This window comes from Musca domestica, unplaced genomic scaffold (assembly GCF_030504385.1).
Source record: "Musca domestica strain aabys unplaced genomic scaffold, Musca_domestica.polishedcontigs.V.1.1 85, whole genome shotgun sequence".
NCBI classification, from domain to species: Eukaryota; Metazoa; Arthropoda; class Insecta; order Diptera; family Muscidae; genus Musca; species Musca domestica.
This window is the reverse complement of record NW_026712418.1, coordinates 1,895,979-1,920,592: the sequence shown is the minus strand read 5'-3', so window position 1 is coordinate 1,920,592 and position 24,614 is coordinate 1,895,979. Positions and strand designations below refer to the sequence as shown.

The window sequence follows — 24,614 nt, the reverse complement described above, 5'->3', positions numbered from 1 at the left end:
CCACCTTGGGGAACTCCCTGTTTAACTCTACGGATGCTCGACTTCTTGTTTCTGAATTCCACGTACGACTGGCGTCCACACATGTAGTTTACTATCCAACGTTTCAAACTTGGCGTTGGGTGGTGCGTTCAATGTCCTCGAACAGTGTGGCATGATTGACTGTATCAAAGGCTTTTGATAAATCAAGTGCCACCATAACTGTTCTATCGCACGGCCTGTTCTGGTTGAGACCTCTACTGACATGTGTGGAAATGGCGTGTAAAGCTGTTGTTGTGCTATGCAATTTTCGGAATCCGTGTTGATGATCGGCTACTGGGAAACACTCTCTTATGCTGGGGAGGAGTAAAGCCTCAAGCGTCTTTGCTACTGGTGACAAAAGTGATATCGGCCTGTATGAATCACTTTTGCTGGCATCCTTGCCTGGCTTCAGTAGCGGGACCACCCTGCCCATTTTCCAGGCATCGGGAACTACTAGGGTGGCTAACGACAGATTGAGAAGCTTTGTCAGATACTCAACTCCTGGTTCATCCAGTTGCTTCAACATCACCATTGAGATTCCGTCAGGACCAAGCGCTTTGGATGACTTTGCGCTTCTGATGACCTGTGCAACATCTGCCAACGTAAATTGTGGTGGTACCTCCTCGGCTGGAAGGGATCGTACACGGCGTAGTATCCTTCTCTTCGCCCTGTCACTCTCGGGGTGCTCTACAAATTGCCGGTTAAAATAACACGCGCACCTCTTCGGATCTGTCACTTCTACGCCGTTAAATGAGACAGATGTCCGATCGTCCTTTTTTCCAGGGTTCGAAAGCGACTTAACCGTTGCCCACAATTTACTCGTTCCGGTACCGATGTTGCAATGCTTCAGATGTTCTAGCCACTTTTTCCGCTTATGCTCACCTACTAACCTGTTTACCTCCAGAGTAAGTTCCCTGACTCTGGGGTTATTAGGGTTAGTACGGCGAAGCTCATCTCGCTCGTTTGCTAATCCCGCTGCCTCTGCTGGGAAATTTGGTCTTATTTCAGGTATTCGACCAGCAGGTATATAGCGAGCGGCTGCAGCTTTGATGATGTCCCGGAAACACCTATCTGCTACCTGAACATCAGATGGGTTGGGCAGTTCTCTGAAGCGGCGATTGGTATACTCTCTGAATTCTTGCCAATTAGCTTTCCCGTGGTTAAGGAAAGTGCGGCGTTCAGAGTCGATGAAGTCGGGTGGTCTATTGATGGCGATAATAATGGGGAGGTGGTCTGAGCCTAGAGAAATGACTGATTGCCAAGTTACGTCATTCGTCAGACCTGGGGACACGATGGATATGTCCGGAGAACTGTGGCAGTCTCCCCTTATTCTGGTGGGCGCGTCCTCATTCACTGTGCAAAACGTGGAGCTATCGATTTGCTCAGCCAGCGCCATGCCTCTCTGGTCATTACCTAGGACGGAATGCCATAATTCATGATGGGCATTGAAATCCCCTAGCACCAGACGGTTATTGCCTACCAGTAGTGAACTGATATTAGGCATATAACGTGGGGCACAGCTATTTAACGGCGGAATGTACACGTTGAGCACCTCTACCTCGGCGGTTCCACACTTGACCGCTACCCCCATACATTCCATGTACGGGTCACTAGAGTCAAGCTCAGGCGAGATAGGTCTGTACTGGACAGAGTGGTGCAATAGGAACGCTAATCCTCCACCTCCACCTCTGGAGCGATCCTTCCTTAGTACGTTGTATCCATCACAACTTTGAAGCCTGCAGGTGGTACTCAGCTTCGTCTCCTGGATCGCTGCGACCTTGATGTTCTTCCGACTCATAAAGCTTACAATTTCATTGATCTTACCTCTGAGACCATCACAATTAAATTGGAGAAATGATGCATTGTCCGGAACTTGAACAGCAATGTGTGGCGTCAGCTGCTGCGTAGATTGCTGTTGAGGAGATTGCGGGGGAGTCTCATATTGCGACGACGATGAGGACGCCGAAGATGAAGACTCACTGGGGTCTACATTGACGCAGCAGGAAGCAATGTAGTCCCTATCGCTATACTCCTGTATCCGGTTTAGGCCGGAACAATTCCGGAAATGCACCCACTCCATGCATCCGTTGCATCTCACCGAAACCGATCTGTGGTGGATGCGATTACGACAAACGGAGCAGAACCATGGTCCGGGGTTGGTCTCGATCCCGGCTCGGACCAAGAGAATACGGAGCAAACATTCCGGGTAATGTTGCTCCCACATCAGAAAAATGGACGAACACGAACATGTATTTGCTGGGTTGGCGGCCCCTGGTCGGAGAAATGTGCCTCCGAGTCAATCCGGTACATAGAACCGGTCGCCGTGGGATTGCCTATCTTATTGTTGTGTTTGGCGTTGATGTTGTTCATTTTATTCATACAAATATTTATTTGTTGCGTTGTTGTTTTTGCAAAACAAAATGGACCATAAATAACTAAATAAACAATATTTTTTTCTCACATGTTAAAAAAAACAAAAAAACTACAGAAGGTGGAGTGGAAATAAATTAAGAAAAAATACAACACCACGAGACCACTAACGAAAAGAAAATACAACAACAAAACATTCAAACAGCATGTTACTGCGGTCCAGCTGCTACGACGTCATCAGATTCCAAATAATAGCTACTAAAATACAAAGAGCAGTTTATAATTGCGAAAGTGCTGCCAATTCAATTTGCCATTCAGAAGCGTTGTCGGATACTCAGTTAGTCTGTCAGTCCTTGATCAAATAACAACAGGTGAGTTTTGATTTAAGAGACATATTTTCGATTGAAAATTTTGGGTCACGTGCTCTGAGAATGTACCTAATAGAAATAAATATCGGAAAATATTAGATTTTCCAGCAGTAACCGCATTTGTAGCGAGGTTAATCGTTAAATGTGTAAGTTCTCCGACCGGTCCGGGGATATTGCTAACAAACACGTTGCACAAGACAGGTGCCATCAGTGATTCCCGAGGAACCCCCGCTTTTACCAGTCGTGGCTTACACAGTTTGTCATCAACTCTAATGCGAATGACTCGATTCTGGAGGAAACTTCTTACCGCATGGTAGTTAGTTAGTTAGTCAATCGAAGCTAAATATTTGCATTTTGTATATCAAATGCTTTGGTGAAGTCCCAACCAATTGCAATTGTTCCCATTTTGGTCTTAAACCATACGGAACGAATGTTTAAAGACTGCTAGGGTGTGGGTTGTTGTTGTTGTAGCAGCTCATACTGCTGTATTCGTTCTGACTATTCTCAATCGGGTTCTGCTTCTAAATCCAGTCTTAAAAAGGATGTAACCTGTAGGGTTGGGTCTACAATGATACTGGAGTTAGGTAAGTAGGTTTGGCTGGGCAGCGAAGTAGGTGCAGCGTGTCATATGGACCTGTGCCACATGCTGGCCAGATGTTCTGCACATCGCTGTCAATCCGGGCTCAATGGGAATTGCGGCGGCTGCACCATCCAGACCTTAACTGAGCCAAAACTACTCGGGTTTGTCGGGGCAGTTCTCGCTCTTCAGCTGCGATTGTCTCCGAGTACGGTATTCACTCTATACCCCTCCATGACTTCTGAGACCTCGTTAGAGTGAATACTATTCAGTTCCACTTATAGGCCTGTTGATCTAGAGGCTCTCTCTTAAACCTCTTTTTCTTTATCACGAAGGTATTTCCTTACATGCCTGGGCGGGGGTTGCCTAACTGCCAGATTGTGATTCGGATGGCTCTGTCTGTAACACCCAAGCAGGTATTGCATTGACAGCATTTTATTATGCTGTCACACCAGTAAGACCTTCGCCCCTTCATGTAGGTGGTCGAGAGGTGTCATAAGGAGGCACCCTGTTGCGGTTCTAAGGTCGGCATTCTGGTAGGAAGTTGGCGGACCACACCGGAGCCGCATATATTACAGACCTGCCTATCGCGTGGTAAGACGTCAACAATGTTTCCTTAACTGCTCCCCAAGTGCTGCCGGCCAGAGATTTGAGAACCTTGTTCCTATTTCTAATCTTGTCTCAGATAGCTGTGATATGCCCGGACGACTTGAAAAGGCTATAGAATGTGACCCCTAAGGGGGTAATTGGTGGTCGGAATTAAAACACCATCGATCTTCAAAGACAGCCTCATCTTCGCAGTCCATGTGGTGAAAAGTGTGGCTGTTTTCATATTCCTCGCAGTGAAAAAAAGGCGGTTAGATGAAGTAGGTAAGCGTTTAACCGATCACATATGTCATCAATGATGGGTTCGGACCCCACGAGCGTCCGTTATTATCTCTATGTGTATGTGCGTACGTTATCTCTATGCCGTCTGGAGGTCGTGGAATGTCAGAAAGGTAGAGGTTAAACAGATATCTCACCAACTTGGGGAACTCTCTGTTTAATTCTACGGATGCCTGACTTCTTGTTTATAGGTTCCACGTACAACTGGCGTCCACACATGTAGTTTACTATCCAACGTTTCACATTGGCCGGAGGACGGTTGTATAGTGTTTTGCTGCATGTCCGAGATGGCAGTCCTTTATTATCCCCCTCTCTTCGATGATCCAGTTGATTCGGCGCAGTAGGATGTGTTCAAGCAGCTTCCCTAAGGGTAGTATCTGCTCTGGTCTTTGGGGAATTAGTACCCCTTGTGCCTCCTTCCAGGCTATTGGGAAATATCCGATGTTGAGGCAGTGGTTAAACAATATAGTAAGGAAAAGGATGATGGCTTCACCAGGATTCTTTACAAAAATAAACGCAAAAACTGACTGGCAACCTACTCGCTCGTATTTATAAGTCCTCGCCCGTACATGGAAGTATCGAGAATCATAATTCACAAATGGCAACCACGTCCATTCATCATGAAAATACGATATTGATGTCCATACATATGCTATGCTTCCCGAATGTTCCTCCTCTCTTCGAAGATCCAGTTGATTCGAGGCAGTAGAAAGTGTTCAAACAGCTTCGGCAAGGGCGATAACAGGGATATAAGTCTATAGCTCCCCCTAAGGGTTATATTTGCTCTGGGCTTTGGGGAATTGGTACCGCGAGTGCCACCTTCCAGGCTATTGGGAAATAGTCGATGTTGAGGCAGTGGTTAAACAATATAGTAAGGAAAAGTATGATGGCAGCCTTCTTTACAAAAAGAAAGGTGAGAAACTGACTGGAAACCTACTCGCTCGTATTTATAGGTCCTCACACGTACATGGAAGTAGCGAGAATCACAATTCAGAAATGGCAACCACATTCATTTATCATAGACATACGACGATGATGTTCATGAACATACTCAAACATACAAACAAACAAATGCATGGAAACAACAGTGTCCGAAATTATAAATACGAGTGAGTGAGTACGAGAACTATATTCTGTATTCTATTATGAGCTATGTATTTCAGCTAGTGAATAATTCAGTGGTTAATTCTCTGAGGCAATTTAATGTGGACTTCAGGCCGACTCGGAACTCATTTCGTATAAGTTGATATGAATGTGTATGTTCCTGCTTGATTTCCGGCCCGAGGATTCAACTTGTGAATTCTTCAACCGAACCGATGTCTTTGCAAAATGTTTTGAATGTCCGAATCCATTTAATAAATTAATGAAACCTTTCTTTCTCCTATTAAATAATTTAAAAGTAATTTAGATGACAGGAATTGTAGTGAGAATGAATATAGATATGCAAAAAAATTCTGCCAAACATTTAATTGTCAACCATTGTGAAATTTTACGTAATTCGTAACAACATTGTTATATTATTTTGTAGTCCTGCAGAAGTGGGAGCTAAATTCAGAAACTATTTTATAACACAAAATGAAAAATTAAAATATTTTTAAGAACTCAAGGTAAAAAAAAACTCCACCCGGCTGAACATAACTCCCTCTTTCTTGTGATTTGATTAGAAATGTTTGAGATTCCACCAATAAAATGTTCTTTCTTTGATTGCCATTTAATCTATTAATTTTGCGCTTTTGCACTCTGAGCAAGTGAAACTAATTAAAAATGACTTAGGCAAGATAATGGTTCTTGTGCTATCGCATTCATGATTAGCTAACAATGATGAGGATTATATATTTTGCACTTAAATGGCTATGATAAGTATTTGACTTTATTTTCAAAGATAATGAAGACATTATTTATTAATTATTGTTTCGAAAGCTCAATGTCAGACCTGTTTTTCTTAGAATTTTAGGAATTTTTATGTTTGGGTCGGCAAAGAATTTTTAAAGCTTATTAACCATCAGCCAGCAGCACGGCTAGATCATCACGATCAATGAACTGAATAGACCGTTGACTATATATGTCGATAGTCAGGCGCCCTTGAAGACTTTTAATTCTGTTACATCCAAACCTATTGATGTTCTAGAATGCAGAAACGCTCCGGAAAAGTTTAAGACGTCTGTCAAACTTTTTTGGTCCCGGTCCAACTCTTTATGGAGTCAGACAGAGGCTACTGGGTAAGCAAATTCTACCCGACATGACCTCTTTTTCTGAAACCGAACCAGCAGTTATGCTGATCACAACGTGGATACACTTTCATCCTCTTCGCTTCTTCCTCTCTGTCTTCTAACTTTTACTTCTGCTATATTTTCTTTTTTTATACCCTACACCACATAGTGGTAAGGGTATTATGTCTTTGTGCATTTGTTTGTAACATGGAGAAGGAAACGAGATAGACCCATAGTTACTTTTGAGAACCTTCATAGAATCACTTTCTGAGTCGATTTATGCATGTCCGTCCGTCTGTCTGTCCGTCCGTCCGTCTGTCCATGTATTCTTGTGAACAAAATGCAGTTCGCATTTATTATCCGATTGAGATGAAATTTTCCAAACAATATTTTTTTGGCCCAAGGACGAACCCTATTGAAATTGGTAAGAATCGGATCAAATTTAGATATAGCTCCCATATATATCTTCATCCGATTTCGGGTTAAATGTGCACCAAATGTCCACTATCAGTCCAAATTACCTGAATTTTGGCACACCCAACCGAGTTCGGCCTAGAAGCAAGTATATCAAATTTGGAGAAAATCGGTTCAGATATAGCTATAGCTCCCATATATATCTTTCATCTGATTTGATCTTTAAGTTCCTCACATTCCTACTATGCACTCCACAACCGTGATATTTGGTACCAGGTATTAGATGCAGCCCAGAAATAGATGTTTGTAATTTTATCGAAATCGGTTCAGATTTGGATATAGCTCCCATATATATCTTCATCCGATTTCGGGTTAATTGTGCACCAAATGGCCGATATAAGTCCAAATGGACTGAATTTTAGTACATCGGACCAAATTCAGCCTAGAAGCAAGTATATCAAATTTAGTGAAAATCGGTTCAGATATAAATATAGCAATCATATATATGTTTCATCCGATTTAGAATTTTAGTCCCATACATTCGTAATATTCACTCCACAACCGTGATATTTGGTACCAGGTATTAGATGGAGCACAGGAATAGCTGTTTTAAATTTTATCGAAATCGGTTCAGATTTGGATATAGCTCTCATATATATCTTCATCCGATTTCGGGTTAAATGTGCACAAAATGGTCAATATCAGCCCAAATCACCAGTCTAGAAGAAGAAGAAGAATACGTAAAATTTGGAGAAACCCGGTTCAGAGATAGCTATAGTTCGTAAAATGCACGATAGAATTAGATAGATTTTGATTTTGTACCAAATATCTCATAGAGCTCTGAAATGCCCTGTATAAACCTTTTTACGAGAGCTCTACTAAATATGCATAGTGGTGTGGGGTATCATATAGTCGGCCCCGCCCGACTTTTGAGCTTTCCTTACTGGTTTTACATTGGACTTCTTCTTGTTCCCTAAATAGGATGAACACAATCGTCCAGCAGGTCTTCGACTGGAGTGGTTGTGTTTTAAACAACCACGCATCCTATCACCTAACCTATCACGATCCGAAGGCAGGACTTAATATTTCTATGCAATTCCGAATAATTTAAAGCAAAGTTTTATTTCTCGATGAGATTTGAACTAGGATTCCTTTAGATAACGAGTCTTAAAATACTTTTATTAATGATTCACAAACGATTTTTCTTAGCACAGTTCAAACACGGCTTTAGTTCCCGGTGTGATTTACAACTTCTTACTCACTCATTTTTGCACATGCATGCTTCGAGAATCTCAGTTCAGGATGTCCTACAACATTCCAATGAAATGGCAATCACGTACTTTGTCAATGAGCTTTCACACATATAAAAAGACATCAATCCATGTAAACAACAAAAGGGATGGTAATTATAAATACGAGTGTGTGAGAGAGAAGGTTTAGCGTGGAAATTGAGAGATTTTAGGACCCCCAGACTTTATATGAGATATGTGATAATTTTTTTTAGGAAATGTTAAAATGTGCGTGAGGTACCAGATATAGTCGACGCAAGTATACCATTTTCATACTTCATCTAATGGGCCGAATTACAAGAAAATCCAACATTTATATCCAATTGTATGCGAAATAATAAATTCCATATTCATCTCGGGTTTCTGATTGACAGAAATATAAGCAAGTTGCAAAGAATTGCTGACTTGTTTCGCAAGTTATGGCAGATAAAAGTATTGGGAATTGTGACCCTTTTTGGGTGAGTAAACAGAAGGGGTTCACAGATATAAATCATCTTCACAACAGACCGAAAATTTAAAGAGAGAAAAAAAATTGAAATTGAGGCGGGTCTTAAATGAAAGGTTTCGAGGAGTACTTTCTGGCTATATATGCCTTATATTCCCAACTGATTTCAGATAATTGAACTTTTTCGATTTTGTGCAATTTAGCATTTTCCATGCAGTTTCCCTACCGAAACCGCCACTTTGGTTAGAAAGTCGAAAAAATTCGATTATTTTATAAAACAAAATGAAAAATTAAAATAGTTTTAAGAACTCAAGGTAAAAAAAAAAAACTCCACCCGGCTGAACATAACTCCCTCTTTCTTGTGATTTGATTAGAAATGTTTGAGATTCAACCAACAAAATGTTCTTTCTTTGATTACCATTTAATCTATTAATTTTGTGCTTTTGCACTCTGAGCAAGTGAAACTAATTAAAAATGACTTAGGCAAGATAATGGCTCTTGTGCTATCACATTAATGATTAGCTAACAATGGTGAGGATGATATATTTTGCACTTAAATGGCTATGATAAGTGTTAGACTTTATTTTCAAAGATAATGAAGACATTATTTATTAATTATTGTTTCGAAAGCTCAATGTCAGACCTGTTTTTCTTATATGCCTTATATTCCCAACTGATTTCAGATAATCGAACAGATTAGGGAATTGTGACCCTTTTTGGGTGAGTAAACAGAAGGGGTTTGCAGATATAAATCATCTTCACAACAGACGGAAAATTTGAAGAGAGAAGAAATTGAAATTGAAGCGAGTCTTAAATGAAAGGTCTCGAGGCGTACTTTCTGGCTATATATGCCTTATATTCCCAACTGATTTCAGATAATCGAACTTTTTCGATTTGTGCAATTTAGCATTTTCCATGCAGTTTCCCTACCGAAACCGCCACTTTGGTTAGAAAGTCGAAAAAATTCGATTATCTGAAATCAGTTGGGAATATAAGGCATATATAGCCAGAAAGTACTCCTCGAGACCTTTCATTTAAGACCCGCCTCAATGACGCAGCTAGCATAGTTTTTGTGCAATTCAGCATTTTCCATGCAGTTTCCCTACCGCCAACACCACTCTGGTTATTCGTCCTCGTCGGGAAATTGTGTCATTTTACTGTTAAATTAATTTAGGAGAAGTGTTATTATCTTAATACTTATTAAAAATACGTTGATTTATCCAAAAAAAAGGTAAAAATCATTAATATAAAAAAAAAAACTATTTTTCAATAAACCCCTTGCGCACCAACACAAAATACAAGTGGCTTGTGTCTTTGATTTTATATTTTTAAATTTATCTTCACGGGCATGAGATTTGGATGCTTTTTTCGCTTTTTTTGGGCGTTTTGTTTTTCAAAATCTTGAACCCTATGTGGGACAGGTGCCAGAAGAAATGGTTCGATCCGTATGTTAATTTAGCGTTTTATGAGCTTCATAGATATTCGAAATTTTGACCCTCTGTGGTAGATGTACCAGAAAGAGTAGACCGATATATTCCATCTTCACACCAGACTTTGGGTTAATATAAATAATGGGATATGTGAAATATGAAGAGAACCGGATGATTATTTCGGATTTTATAATCGTTTTAGTTATTCAAAACTTTGATACCTTGTGGGGGAGGTACCAGAAGGCATGGTCCGATCTCTACCATCTATATAACAGATCTTGTATTGATAGAAAAATTGAGATTTGCCAACTCTGAATGGAATCGGATGTTAATTTCGCGTTTTATGAGCTTCATGGATATTTAAAAGTTTGAACCTTTGTGGGAGAGGTACCAAAAGGAGAGGACCTACATATTCCATTTTCATGCCAGACCTTGGGTTATTAAAAATATTGTTCTGTGTGTAATTTGAAGGCAATCGGAATCTTACATTACATTTTATAAGAATTACAATTGTTCAAAATTTTGACCCTTGGCTTGATGGAGTGTACCGATATTGTCCATTTTCGCACGTCACTCTAGCATTAATAAAAAAATTAGGATTTGCAAAGTTGGAGCAGTAAATTATTTTCTTTGAAAATGTTGATGTTTTGTGGGGGAGGTACCAGAAGTAGTGGACCGATATTGTCCATTTTCGAACTCGATCTAAGTTTGATATTAAGATGTACCAAGTTTGGACCAAATCGGATACTCCCTTCGAGAGTAATCGTGCGCAATAGCCAACCAGATATACAGAAAGACGGACGGACGGACATCGCTAAATCGACTCCAAATCTCCTGAAACGGATTTGGTCCAAAGAGACCTAGGGTCCAAAACTATTATTTCGATGAGGCACGTTTTGGTCGTATCAAATGTTATCTACCCTCTCTAGCCATATGACTGAGGGTATAAAAATACAAGCGACAAAAAATTAGTTCATCCTGAGTTTGTCATTCCGTTTGTAGCACCTCGAAATATACATTTTAGACCCCACAAAGTATATATATATATATATATATATATATATTCTTGAGCAGCATAAAATTCTATGTCGATTTAGGGATGTCCGTCCGTATGTGGAAATCACTCTAGCTTTCGAACGAAATGAAGTAGGTTCATAAAATTTTACTCAAACGTATATTATGTCTGCAGGACTTTTGGTATTGAAAATGGTCCATGTAGGTCCACGTTTTGCTATTTTTTTTTCGTATTTTGATGATTTAAGCGACATTATTTACCGGAAATGTTTTAAATTTGGTATTTGAACTTCGTAATGGATACTACAGCCTATGACAGAAAATTGTCTGTGCAGGTCCACGTCTTCGTATAGCCCCCATATAACGCCACCTCCCTATATTCGGTTTTTTGATGATTTTAGCGACATTTTTCATCGGAATTGTGTCAAATTTAGTATTTGAAGTTCGTAATGAATACTAAAGCCTATGACAGAAAATTTTCTGTGCAGGTCCATGTTTTCGTGTAGCTCCCATATAATGGTACCTCCCATATTGGGTATTTTGACGATTTTAGCGACATTATTCACCGATTTTTTTCAAGTTTCGCATTTGAATATTGTAATGGCTTATGACAAAAGCTGCCTATGCAGGTCCACGTCGTCGCATAGACCCTGAATAACGGCTAAATTTAGTATTTTTAAGATTTTAACAGAATTTTTTAACGAATTTCATTTTTTGAAAAGAGGGTATTCAAAGTTCGGCTTTGTCGAACTTACAGCTTTTTTACTTGTTTCAATTACTTTTGACGTTCCATCGTTCTTCGGTGAACGTATTAGCTTCTGTAGTGAAGAGCTGAATTAATCTAGTTCCTCTGCGAAGTACGAAACCCTGGTTGGTATTATAGCGGAAATCAATCTATACTTTGAACCGATTAGGAACTCAACTCACATAAGAACTAGTTCACTCTGTGATTCTATGGCTTGGGTTTTTTCGATCCCAGTTGTATAGCCATATGTCTTTACAATTTAATGCGGTGACCTGCAAATGACTTACGTTAAGTGTCAGTCATATAATACCAGCAAAGACAATGTGAACCAAAAAGTTAAATAAGATTTACACATAATTCGTAAATATTTCCTCTGACCTCCACACACATTTTTTGCTGTTGTGCCGCTTTAGAAAATCAAGAAAGCAAAACAAACCAAAAAAAAAAAAAAAAACAAAAATTAAACGACAACTTAAAGAGTTTAACCGAATTTGTGCAATAGCATATGTTCATGGCAGAGAGGATACCGGAGGGTATGGGGGAGCGTTTTCGTTTCATTTTTTTTTTTTTTTTTGCTTTTCGTTTTCATTTCAAGTTGCTTGGGCAACATAGTTCATAACAAAATGTAACAACGGCAACTGATAAATGTACAACAACTACAAACAACGGAATCGGCACTATAACAACCACTAACTAACGACCTAAACAAAAATCAATAGAGGTACGACTGACTGAGTGACTGAATGAATGAATGAACGTATGTTGTGGAATAAATCAATGAATGTCACGCTGAAAGTGAAAAGTCTAAAAAACAAGACAGCAACAAAAATAATAGCAGCGATTATGAAAAGAAAACAAAATAACACACTCACACATTCACACACTTTTGACATGATTGAGGTCAATTAAAATCGATCAAAAAATAATACAAAAAAAATAGAAAAAAAAAAAACACAAGAGAATCAATGTTGCAACCTGAGATTTCCTTGGCTTGATTTTGTAATTGGAAGACGTAAATTTGTTTCTTAAGCCAGCAATATCAGCCATAAATATTTCGTGGATTTGTAATTGGAAGTATTATTACATTTTTTTAAGAAGCCGTATCAGCCGTGAATAAATTTGTAAAATTAGGGATATAACAGCAAATTTAATCTTAAGATGTTATGATAAGAAGCTACCGAAGCTGTAATGAAGGTGGACTTTTAAGTGCAGGTCTAACAGAAGTCTTAGCTTAAATACCATTGGATCTTACCTTAACGTGTCGGAATATAAAACATCTCTTGAGTCAGAGGTAGAATAAGACAAAAATTTGCAGTTTAAGATAGACTTTATAAATGGAACAAGTAAAAAAACTGTGAGTTCGTCCGAGCCGATCATTGAATACCCTCCAACATTTGGAAAGATTTTTGCAATTTTCAAAAAAAAAATCCGTTAAAAATTCTGTTAAAATCTTATATATACCGACTGTAACCATTATATTATGGTCCATACGATGACGTGGACCTGTATAGGCAACTTTTGTCATTAGCCATTACAATATTCAAATGCGAATGTAGCTAAAATCATCCAAATACCGAATATATGCAGGTACCATTATATGGGGGATATATAAAGACATGGACCTGCACAGACAATTTTTCGTCATAGGCTGTAGTATCCATTACGACCTTCAAATACCAAATTTGAAATATTTCCGGTAAATAATGTCACTAAAATCATCCATATACCGAATATATGCAGGTACCATTATATGGGATATATATGAGGACGTGGACCTGCACAGACAATTTTCTGTCATAGGCTGTAGTATCCGTTACGAGTTTTAAAAATCAAATTTCAAACAATTCCGGTGAATAATGTCGCTAAGATCATCAAAATATCGAATATCGGGAGGTACCGTTATATGGGAGCTATACGAAGACGTGGACCTGCATAGACAATTTTCTGTCATAGGTTGTAGTGCCCATTACGAACTTTAAATACCAAATTTGAAACATTTCCGGTGAATAATGTCGCTAAAATCATCAAAATACCGAAAAAAGGGAGGTACTATTATATGGGGGTCTATATCAAAACGTGGACCTACATGACCCATTTTCAATACCAAAAGTTCTGCAGACATAATACACATTTGAGTAAAATTGTATCAACCTATTTCACATCACAATATTTTTATGGTGTAAAGGTCTGGTGTGACGATGAAATGTATCCATGCATTCCTTCTGGTACCTCCCCCACAAAGGATTAAAATTTTGTATATCCATAAAACGAAATAGTAACATCCGACTTCATTCAGACTTGGTACATCTCAATATATCTATCAACACAAGAACTATTATTAAGATGGTACTGATCGGACCAATCCTTCTGGAACAGCCCCCACAAAGGTTCAAACGGTTGAATAACCTAATAAGCTCATAAAACGCGAAATTAACATCCGATTCCATTCAGATTTGGCGCATCTCAATATTTCCATCAACACAAGATCTGTTATAAAGATGGTAGAGATCGGGCCATTCCTTCTAGTACCTCCCCCACAAAGGGTCAAAATTTTGAATAACCGAAACGAACATAAATTCCGAAATAAGCATCCGTCTCCCTTCAAATTTCACACATCTCATTATTTCTACTAACACAAGATCTGTTGTGAAGATGGGATGTATCGATCTACTCCTTCTGGTACCTTCCCCACAAAGGCATCACAATTTTGAATATCTACGAAGCTCATAACACGCGAAATTAACATCCGATTCCATTCAGATTTGGTGCATCTCGATATTTTCATCAACACAAGATCTGTGATAAAGATGGTAGAGATTGGGCCATTCCTTCTGGTACCTCCCCCACAAAGGGTCAAAATTTTGAATAACCGAAACGAACATAAAATCCGAAATAAACATCCGTCTCCCTTCAAATTTCACACATCTCATTATTTCTACTAACACAAGATCTGTTATGAAGATGGGATATATCGATCTACTCCTTCTGGTACCTTACCCACAAAGGGATCAAAATTTTGAATATCCATGAAGCTCATAAAACGTGAAATTAACATCCGATTCCATTCAGACTTGGTGCATCTCAATATTTCCATCAACACAAGATCTGTTATAAGGGGGGTAGAGATGGGACCATTTTTTCTCGATAGGGTTCCAAAACTTTCCTATGCCGTTCAAAGTTTTTTTTCTTTATTGTCTTATGTTAGTTTTAGATTATAGCGATACACAGCACCACCTGCTAATATTTATCAGGTATGAACGTCACACATAAACTTAATACCCACCACTCACATTTTGATTTGTCCGCAATGATTGCCTGGAATTTTTGAGATAATGTGTTTCTCCTCCATAGTTTGGACGATATATTGAGTTTGTCATTCCGTTTGTAAAACCTCGAAATATACATTTTAGACCCCACAGAGTATATATATTCCATGTCCACACTGGTCGCTCTCCGCTCGTATTATTCGACCGTGGCATCAGAATAAATGCCGAATATTATCGTGATAATATTCTGGAAGGTTTTATTAAAGCTTTGGTCATGCAAACCATATGGCCGCAGACCTTGGACATTCCAACAGGACTCAGCACCATCGCACTCAGTGCGCGCCACCCAAGAATGGTTGCAAAATGAGATTGCTCGCTTCATTTTCCGCGCACAATGGCAAACCAAAATATCCGGATACCAATCCGTTGGACTATTGTGTCTGGAGTATTTTGGAAAGCAAGGTTGGCACTAAAAAATACCAAAGTGTCGATCACCTCAAGCAAGCGCTTCGCCGGGAAAGGGCCAAAACACCGCAGAGCCGATTGAAGGCCATAATTCGTGCCCAAAGGTGACCAATTCAAACAAATCTAAACTTATTCTAAAATTTGATGCTATTTCCGACATTTTTTGCTTTCATTCAATAAAATTTAAAAAAAAAAATAAAAATTATGGCGCAGTTTTTTTATCTCACCTTGTAATTTCATTTTAAAATTTGAAAATTCGTAATTATATTTCGTAATGGGTACAACAGTCTATGACAGACTGCTGGACCAGGTCTTCGTAAAGCCCCCATATATTCGGTAATTTGCTGATTTCAGCGACATTATTCACCGGAATTGTGTCATATTTCGTATATGATGTTCTTAATAGGTACTTCAATATGTGACAGAAAATTGTCTAGGTCTCTGAATAGCCCCCATAGATGGGTACCTACCTCCCTATGTTCGATATTTTGATTATTTCAGCGACATCATTCAACGGTATTATTTCAAATTTTGTATTTAAAGTTCCTAATGGCTACAGTAATTTGTGACAAAAGATTGTCTGTGCAGGTCCACTTCTTCGTATAGCCCCCCTATTTAACGGTACCTCCCGATATTCGGTATTTCGATGATTTTTGCAACCATTATTCACCGGAATTGTTTCAAGTATCGTATTTGAATTTTGTAATGGCCCATGACAAAAAAAATCTTATGCAGGTCCACGTCTTCGAATAGGCCCCAATATAACGGTAACTCCCTATATCCGGTGTTTTTATACCCTCCACCATACTATGGAGGGTATATTAATTTTGTCATTCCGTTTGTAACTCCTCGAAATACTCACGTCAGACTCAACAAAGTATATATATTCTTGATCAGCGTAAAATTCTAAGACGATTTAGCCATGTCCGTCTATCTGTCTGTTGTAATCACGCTATCTTTCGAACAAATTGAGATAGAAGGCTAAAATTTTGCACACATGTTTATTTTGCCAGTAGGCAGGTTAAGTTCGTTAATGGGTCATGTAGGTCCAAGTTTTCATATAGCCCCCATATAACGGTACCTCTCGATATTCGGTATTTTGATGATTTTAGCGACATTATTCACCGGAATTGTTTCAAATTTGGCATTTGAAGTTCGTAATGGATACTATAGCCTAAGACAGAAAATTATCTGTGCAGGTCCACGTCTTCGTATAGCCCCCATATAACGGTACCCCCCGATATTCGGTATTTTGATGATTTTAGCGACATTATTTAACGGAACCGTTCCAAATTTGGTATTTGAAGTTCGTAACAGATACTGCAGCAGAAAACAGAAAATGGGCCATGTCTTCGTATAGCCCCCATATACCGTACCCCCCCCGATATTCGGTATTTTGATGATTTTAGCGACATTATTTACCGGGATTGTTTTAAATTTCGCATTTGAAGTTCATAATGGATACTTCAGCCCATGCCAGAAAATTGTCTGTGCAGGTCCACGTCTTCGTATAGCCCCCATATAACGGTACCCCCTATATTCGGTATTTTGATGATTATAGCTACATTATAAACAAATTTTTCTTCAAGTTTCGCATTTAAATGTTGTAATAACTTATGACAAAAGTTGCCTATGCAGGTATACGTCGTCGTATAGACATTCGGTATTTTTAAGATTTTAACAGAATTTTTAAAGGATTTTTTTATTTTATTTATTTTATTTTTTTTTTTTTGGAAATTGCCAAATTTGTACCAAATGGTGGAGGGTATTAAAAGTTCGGCCCGGCCGAACTTACAGCTTTTTTACTTGTTATGATTTGAACGTAATTTTTAACGAATTTTAATTTTTATTTTATTTTATTTTTTTTTTTTGAAAATTCTAAAATTAGTTCCAAACGGAGGAGGGTATTCAAAGTTCGGCCCGGCCGTACTTACTATTTTTTTTACTGTTTTTTTGTTTTGTTTTTAATTTCTTTTTAACCGAAGAGAGCACATTTGAGCTAATTTCAAAAATTTGCAAACAACAAAAAGCTAAACTAACCAAATCAGAGATAAAAAAATGTTGCCATGGTAGTGTTGATTTAATGATAAACTATCGCCAGACATTCAAATACCCATAACTTGAGTTGTAAGACCCAAAGACCGTTCACCCTCCTGCCTCGTCCATTCAATGGGTGGGTGGGTGAGCGTGTGTGTTTGTTCTACCACTTTCCGTGTACGTGTGTGTAGTGGTATTACTACGTGGGGTTTTCCTCGACGATACGTTAAGTCGATTCATTGATTCGTTGATAAAAACATGTCGGCCCAAGTACGATTACCATGTCGATAATATGTTAATTAATTAATTGATATATCGCAGAGAGGGTTATGAATCAGTCGGGCAGGCAGGCAGGCGGCAGCAACTACAACAACTATTCATAATCATAAACAAAAGAACGTAACCATGCGAAGGTCGTCGTTCAATTTCTATGGCCTATAATAGACGAATTGTGTTACCAACAACAACAGCAACAACAGAAATTTAAAAACAAAAACGTTTTTGGTATCGGCATACATGGCTTTATGAATATTGATTTTATTGGCGGGGCAATATCAGATTAAAAGTTTGAGCCCCCAGAGACCATACATGACAATGATATGCAATTGTTTTTCTTGTTTTTTTTTTTTGATAATTTTATAAATGACTTGGGTCAATAATATTTATTAGATCTTAATAACAGATTAATCAAAATTGCTTATCAACAAATTTGCCACAGAGCTTTTGTGAATGGCTTTTCAAAACTATTAACAACAAACGATCCGAAGCGATACGAGCTCTAAATGCTATTTTATGAAAATCTGAACTTTTTAGATATGGGCATCATGTGAGAGCTAATGCAAGTCAAGAGTATTGGAAAAAATAAGTATAACTATTTTGCACCGAATATTTTTTTTATTAAATATCATAAAAACAAATTAAAACAAGTTAAAAAGCAGTAAGTTCGGCCGGGTCGAACTTTTAATACCCTCCACCATTTGCAACGAATTTGGAAATTTTAAAAAAATAAAATCCTTAAAAAATTCTGTTAAAATTTTAAAAATACCGAATATAGCCGTTATATTTGGGTCTATACGACGTGGACATACATAGGCATTGTTTGTCATAAGCCATTACCATATTCAAATTCGAAACTTGAAATAAACAGTGAATAATGTAGCTAAAATCATCAAAGTATCGTATATAAGGAGGTGCCGTTATATCGGAACTGTGCGAAGACCTGAACCAGCATAGACAATTCTCTGTAACAGGCTGTAGCATCCATTACTAACGTCAAATACGATATCTCAAACAATTTCAGTGTACATAAACTCGTCAAAATACCGAATTTTGGGAGGTACCCTTATATGGGGCCTATACGAAGACATTTTTCTGTCACAGACTGTAGTTCCTATTACGAACTCTAAATACGTAATTTGAAACACTTCCGGTGAATAATGGCGCTAAAATCATCAAAATACCGAATTTTGGGAGGTACCCTTATATGGGGGCTATACGAAGACCTGGGCCTGCATAGACATTTTTCTGTCACAGACTGTAGTTCCCATTACGAACTCTAAATACGTAATTTGAAACAATTCTGGTGAATAATGGCGTTAAAATCATGAAAATACCGAATTTTGGGAGGTACCGTTATATGGGGGCTATATGAAAACGTGGACCTACATGGCCCATTTACGAACTTAACCTGCCTACTGGAAAAATAAACAGGTGTGCAAAATTTTAGCATTCTATCTCAATTCGTTCGAAAGATAGCGTGATTACAACAGACAGACGGACAGACAGACAGACGGACATGGCTAAATCGACTTAGAATTTTACGCTGATCAAGAATATACATACTTTGTTGGGTCTGACATGAGTATTTCGAGGAGTTACAAACGGAATGACAAAGTTAATATACCCTCCATAGTATGGTGGAGGGTATAAAAAGTATCAGGCGTTTTTTTTTTACCGACGGATGTATACCCTCAGCTATTGTCCGTTTATTTAAACATATTTTGGCATCCGTATATATTATTGATCATGTTGAGCCTTTATGGGGGAGGTTGCGAATGAGTTGGCCAATATTCTCCAACTCCTCTCTGATATACAGGGTGAGATAAAAAACTGCTACAAAGTCAAACGCCATAATTTTTACATTTTTTTAAAAATTTTATTGAATGAAAGAAAGACGTTTCGGTAATAGCATCAAATTTTAGAATAAGTTTAGATTTGTTCGAATTGGTCACCATTGCAACGAATTATGGCCTTCAAACGGCCAATGAAACCGTCACACGCTGCCCAAATGTTGCTCTGTGGTATTTTGGCCCATTCCCGGCGAAGGGCTTGCTTGAGGTGATCGACACTTTTGTATTTTTTAGTGCCAACCTCGCTTTCCAAAATACTCCAGACACACTAGTCCAACGGATTGGTATCCGGAGATTTTGGTGGCCATTGTGCGCTGGAATTGAAACGAAGAATCTCATTTTGTAACCATTCTTGGGTGGCGCGTGCTGTGTGCGATGGTGCTGAGTCCTGTTGGAATGTCCAAGGTCTGCGGCCAAAATGTTTGCGTGACCAAGGCTTTAATACACCCTCCAGAATATTTTCGCGATAATATTCTGCATTTATTCTGTCGATTAATATGAGTGGAAAGAGACCATCGGCTGTTATGGCAGCCCACACCATCACCATGGCCGACGCTTGAGTTCTGCTAGACAACCGAAGGTGCACATTTTCAGCTGACCTCTTTGGCAAGAAAACACGATCATTTTGTTTATTTACAAACTGCTGGATAACGAATGTTTTCTCATGGGAGAAAACCGGCAGTTCACGACTTTCGGCCAGGTGAAGCAACTTTTTAGCCCTTGTGAGTCTACAATTTCCTTCCGTTGCGGTGTAAGTTCTTGCACTTTTTGGAATTTCAATGGCTTTACCACGAGCTCATATTTCAATATTTGCCGAATGGAATATTGCGATATGTTCTGTTCAGCTCACGAGCCATTTTTCGGCCACTGCGATCAAGTCGCTTCTTTACTTTTCGAACCATTTCTGCTGATGTTGCTGTTTTCTTCCGTCCACTTCTACTTCCTTGACGTCGGGCTACGTTACCAGTGTCACGGTGACGAGTGATGGTATTGGCATCAGAAGGAATAGTCCGATCTCTACGATATTTATAACAGATCTTGCATTTATGGAAATATTGAGATGTACCAAGTCTGAATGGAATCTGATGTTAATTTCGCGTTTTATGAGTTTCATGGATATTTAAAAATTTGACCCTTTGTGGTGGAGATACCAGAAGGAGTGGATCATCTTCACAGCAAGTCTTGTATTAGTAGAACTAATGGGATGTGTAAAATATGAAGAGAGTCGGATGCTTTTTTCGGATTTTATGATCGTTTTGATTATTCAAAACTTTGACACTTTGTGGGGGATGTATCAGAAGGATTAGTCCGATCTCTACCATATTTATAGCAGCTCTTGTGTTGATGAATATATTCAGATGTACCAGGTCTGAATGGAATCGGACATTATTTCCGCGTTTTATGAGCTTCATGTATAATCAAAATGTTGACCCTTTGTTGGGGATGTACCAGAAAGAGAGGACCGATATATTCTATCTTCACAGCAGAGCGTAGATAAATAAAAATATTGTGGTGTGTGTAATTTGAAGACAATCCGACTCTTACATCACTTTTTATAAGAGTTATAATTATTCAAAATTTTCACCCTTTGTGGGGGAGTTACTGGATGGAGTGGACCGATGTTATCCATTTTCGCACCTGACCTAGCATTGATGCAAATACTAGGATTTGCGAAGTTGAAGCAAAATTGGATTATCCTTTCTCTTTAGGTGCAGCTAAATATTTTTTTTTGTAAATTTCCACCTTTGGTGGGGGAGGTACCAGAAGGAGTGGACCGATATTGCCCATCTCCGAACTCGATCTAAGGTTGATAATAATATTCCGATGTGCCAAGTTTGGCCCAATTCGGATACTCTCTTCGAGAGTTATCGTGTGCCTCAGTCAGACAGACAGACGGACAAACGGACGACGCTAGATCGACTCCAAAAGTCCTGAAATGGATTTGGTCCAAAGAAACCTAGGGTCTAGGGTCTATACCCGTTTTTTCGATGAGGCACGTTTTGGCCGTATCAAATGATATATCATCCTCTCTATTCATATGGCTGAGGGTATAAAAAGGTGTAAGGCATGCTAAAAGAGTACATAACAGGCCGATGTGTATGTTCATAAGGATTTAGGTTCACCCTCTCTTTTCAACCTAACCTAACCTAACCTAACCTAAAGACCTGATTGTCTGTTTACCTTACTGTAGATGACTTCTGTGGTCATCTTTAAAGGCTAAATCTATTCAGTACTCCAGTACCGCAGATTAGATAACCATATCCAACATCTGCAAATTATAACAATGGTCATCTATCTATCCACAAGGTACGTCACCAACAATAATTCAAAATTAGTGGCATTGATACATTTCTTTGTTCTCTCGCTGTTCCCGCATTTCTACGTCATTATGTCATATCTCTATGAAGTCTCTGACAAATTAAACACAATATTTACATAGCCAAAAAAAAAAAAAAAAAAAAAAAACAAACAAGTTATGACATTTGACAGGGTATTATCAGCAGCCATTCACAAACCAACGAAAAAAACAAAATTCATTATCATTGTGTACTTTGCATAGTTTATTGTTTTTTTTTTTTCTTTTGTTTAATTATCATTTTTTACCAATAAATCAAATATTTAGAAAAAATAAATTACTAAAAGGCAGCCAAACAAAAAAAAAATGAATAAAATATAGACACTTCAGCAAAGATACAAACCAACAACAAAAATTGAAAAAGAAACAAAAAAAAAAAAAACTGCTGATAAATTGAAACACATTTTCGTCCCAATATTTACTCATTCGCTCACTCACTACCCGTGTTCGGTGTTCTACTCATGTTTACATTGCTGTCGTTTTGGCCACTGTAACACAAATTAAAAAAACCATTTATTGTGGTTGTAGTTCTTCTTGTTTTCTGTTCCATTTTGTTGTTTTACAATCGAAAAATTTGTTCCATAAATGAAATTAATTGGTGTTGACAGAGGTTTTAAGTTGGTCAAATTATCATCGTTGCGATTGTTAGGGTGCCGTTTTCATTTTTTTTCTGTTTGAAAATAATATTAAATAAAAAAGAATTTGAATCAGATAGCAAAATGCTGACATAATGATTAGATAGGGCCCAGATGTGTGCCCGGTTATACCATAGAAATTTTGGAGGTCTGTGATTGATAACCTGGCAGTGAGGAGAAGTGGAGTGGGATCGTATATCAGTTTAAAATACGGAGCGTAAGGGAGTAGTTAAGATCCATATATGGTCTTCAGACATAGAATGCTAATTATTCGGGGTTTTCTAGGTTTATCAGCTGTTTCACGTGAAGTCAGTTTAGCCGACAGATGTATACCCTCAGCCTATATTGGTTACTTTCTTCACTTTATATGAGACATGTGATAATTTTTAGAAAATGTTAAAATCTGAGTAAGGTACCACGTGTAGTCGATACCACAAGGTGGTCAGGGTATTATGTCTTTGTACATTTGTTTGTAACAGGCAAAAGGAAACGAGATAGACCCATAGTTCCTTTTGATGATCTGCATAGAATCACTTTCTGAGTTGATCTATGCATGTCAGTCCGTCTGTCTGTCCGTCCGTCCGTCTGTCCATGTATTCTTGTGAACAAAATGCAGGTCGCATTTATTATCCGATTGAGATGAAATTTTGCAAACAACATTTGTTTGGCCCAAGGACGAACCCTATTGAAATTGGAGATAATCGGTAAAAATTTAGATATAGCTCCCATATTTGCCTTCGTCCGATTTGCCTTTTATTGTGCACCAAACGTGTAATATCAGCCCGAATTGTATGGAATTTTGCACATACAACCAAATTAGGCCTGAAAATAAGTATGCCAAATTTTATCGAAATCGGTTCAGATATAGCTATAGCTCCCATATATATTGTTCATCCGATTTGTTATTTTTGTCCTCCGCAGCCGTAATATGCACTCTGTAACAACAATATTTGGGGAAATATATCAAATGCAGCTCAGAAATACCTTTGCTAAATTTTATCGAGATCGGTTCAGATTTGGATATAGCTCCCATATATAACTTCGTCCGATTTACCATTTATTGTGCACCAAACGTCTAATATTTGTCCAAATGGGATGGGATTTGGCACATACCACCGAATTTAGTCTAGAAGGTGTATGTAGAAGGTATGCCAAATTTGGTGAAGATCGGTTCAGATATTGTTATAGCTCCCATATATATTGTTCATCCGATTTATTGTATTTGTTACCCACAGCCGTAATATGCACTCCGTAACAACGATATTCAGGGAAATATATCAAATACAGCTTAGAAATATCTTTGCCAAATTTTATCGAGATCGGTTCAGATTTGGATATAGTTCCCATATATATTTTTATCCGATTTCAAATTAATTTCGCACCAAATGGGCAATACAAGTCCGAATTTAAAAGATACAAATGCTTCGGCATATTTAGTCTTTTGAGCTTTAAATTATAATCATAGCGTGTATGATTGAATTCTCCAATAAACACTTTTAATTGTTATGCCGAGCTCTACTAAATTAGCAAAGTGGTGTAGGGTATCATAAAATCGGCCCCGCCCGACTTTAGGACTTTCTTTACTGGTTATACTTTACCTAATACAGATAAAAAATATTGGATTATAAGAGAATCGAACATTTATATTTCCGATTTTATGCGAAATCATAAATTACAGGTTTCTGGTTGAGAGAAATATTTAGATATAGCCAATTGTAAAGAATCGCTGACTAGTTTCGCAAGTTATAACAGATAAAATTATTGAAAATTGTCACCCTTTGTGGGTGAGGTACCAGAAGGGGTTCGCAGATATATTGCATCTTTACAACAGATCATGTGTTAGCAAAAATGTTTGTATGTGTGAAATTTCTTTGAGGGTTTTGTTTTTCTTGAACCCTATGTGGGAAAGATACCGATACCAGGATGGAATCGGATATTAATTTCGTGTTTTATGAGTTTCA

The 24,614-nt window shown here is 38.2% G+C and overlaps 1 protein-coding gene across 2 annotated transcripts in view; it reads left to right on the top strand.

Annotated features, from left to right (window-relative positions):
* Positions 1-24,614, top strand: part of LOC101894606 (uncharacterized) — a 78,597-nt gene that overhangs the window by 6,252 nt on the left and 47,731 nt on the right. For both annotated transcript variants that reach the window (XM_059131377.1, XM_059131378.1), the window contains exon 2: positions 2,507-2,759. The gene's annotated coding sequence lies outside the window, so the exon portion shown is untranslated. The remainder of the gene's footprint in view (positions 1-2,506; positions 2,760-24,614) is intronic.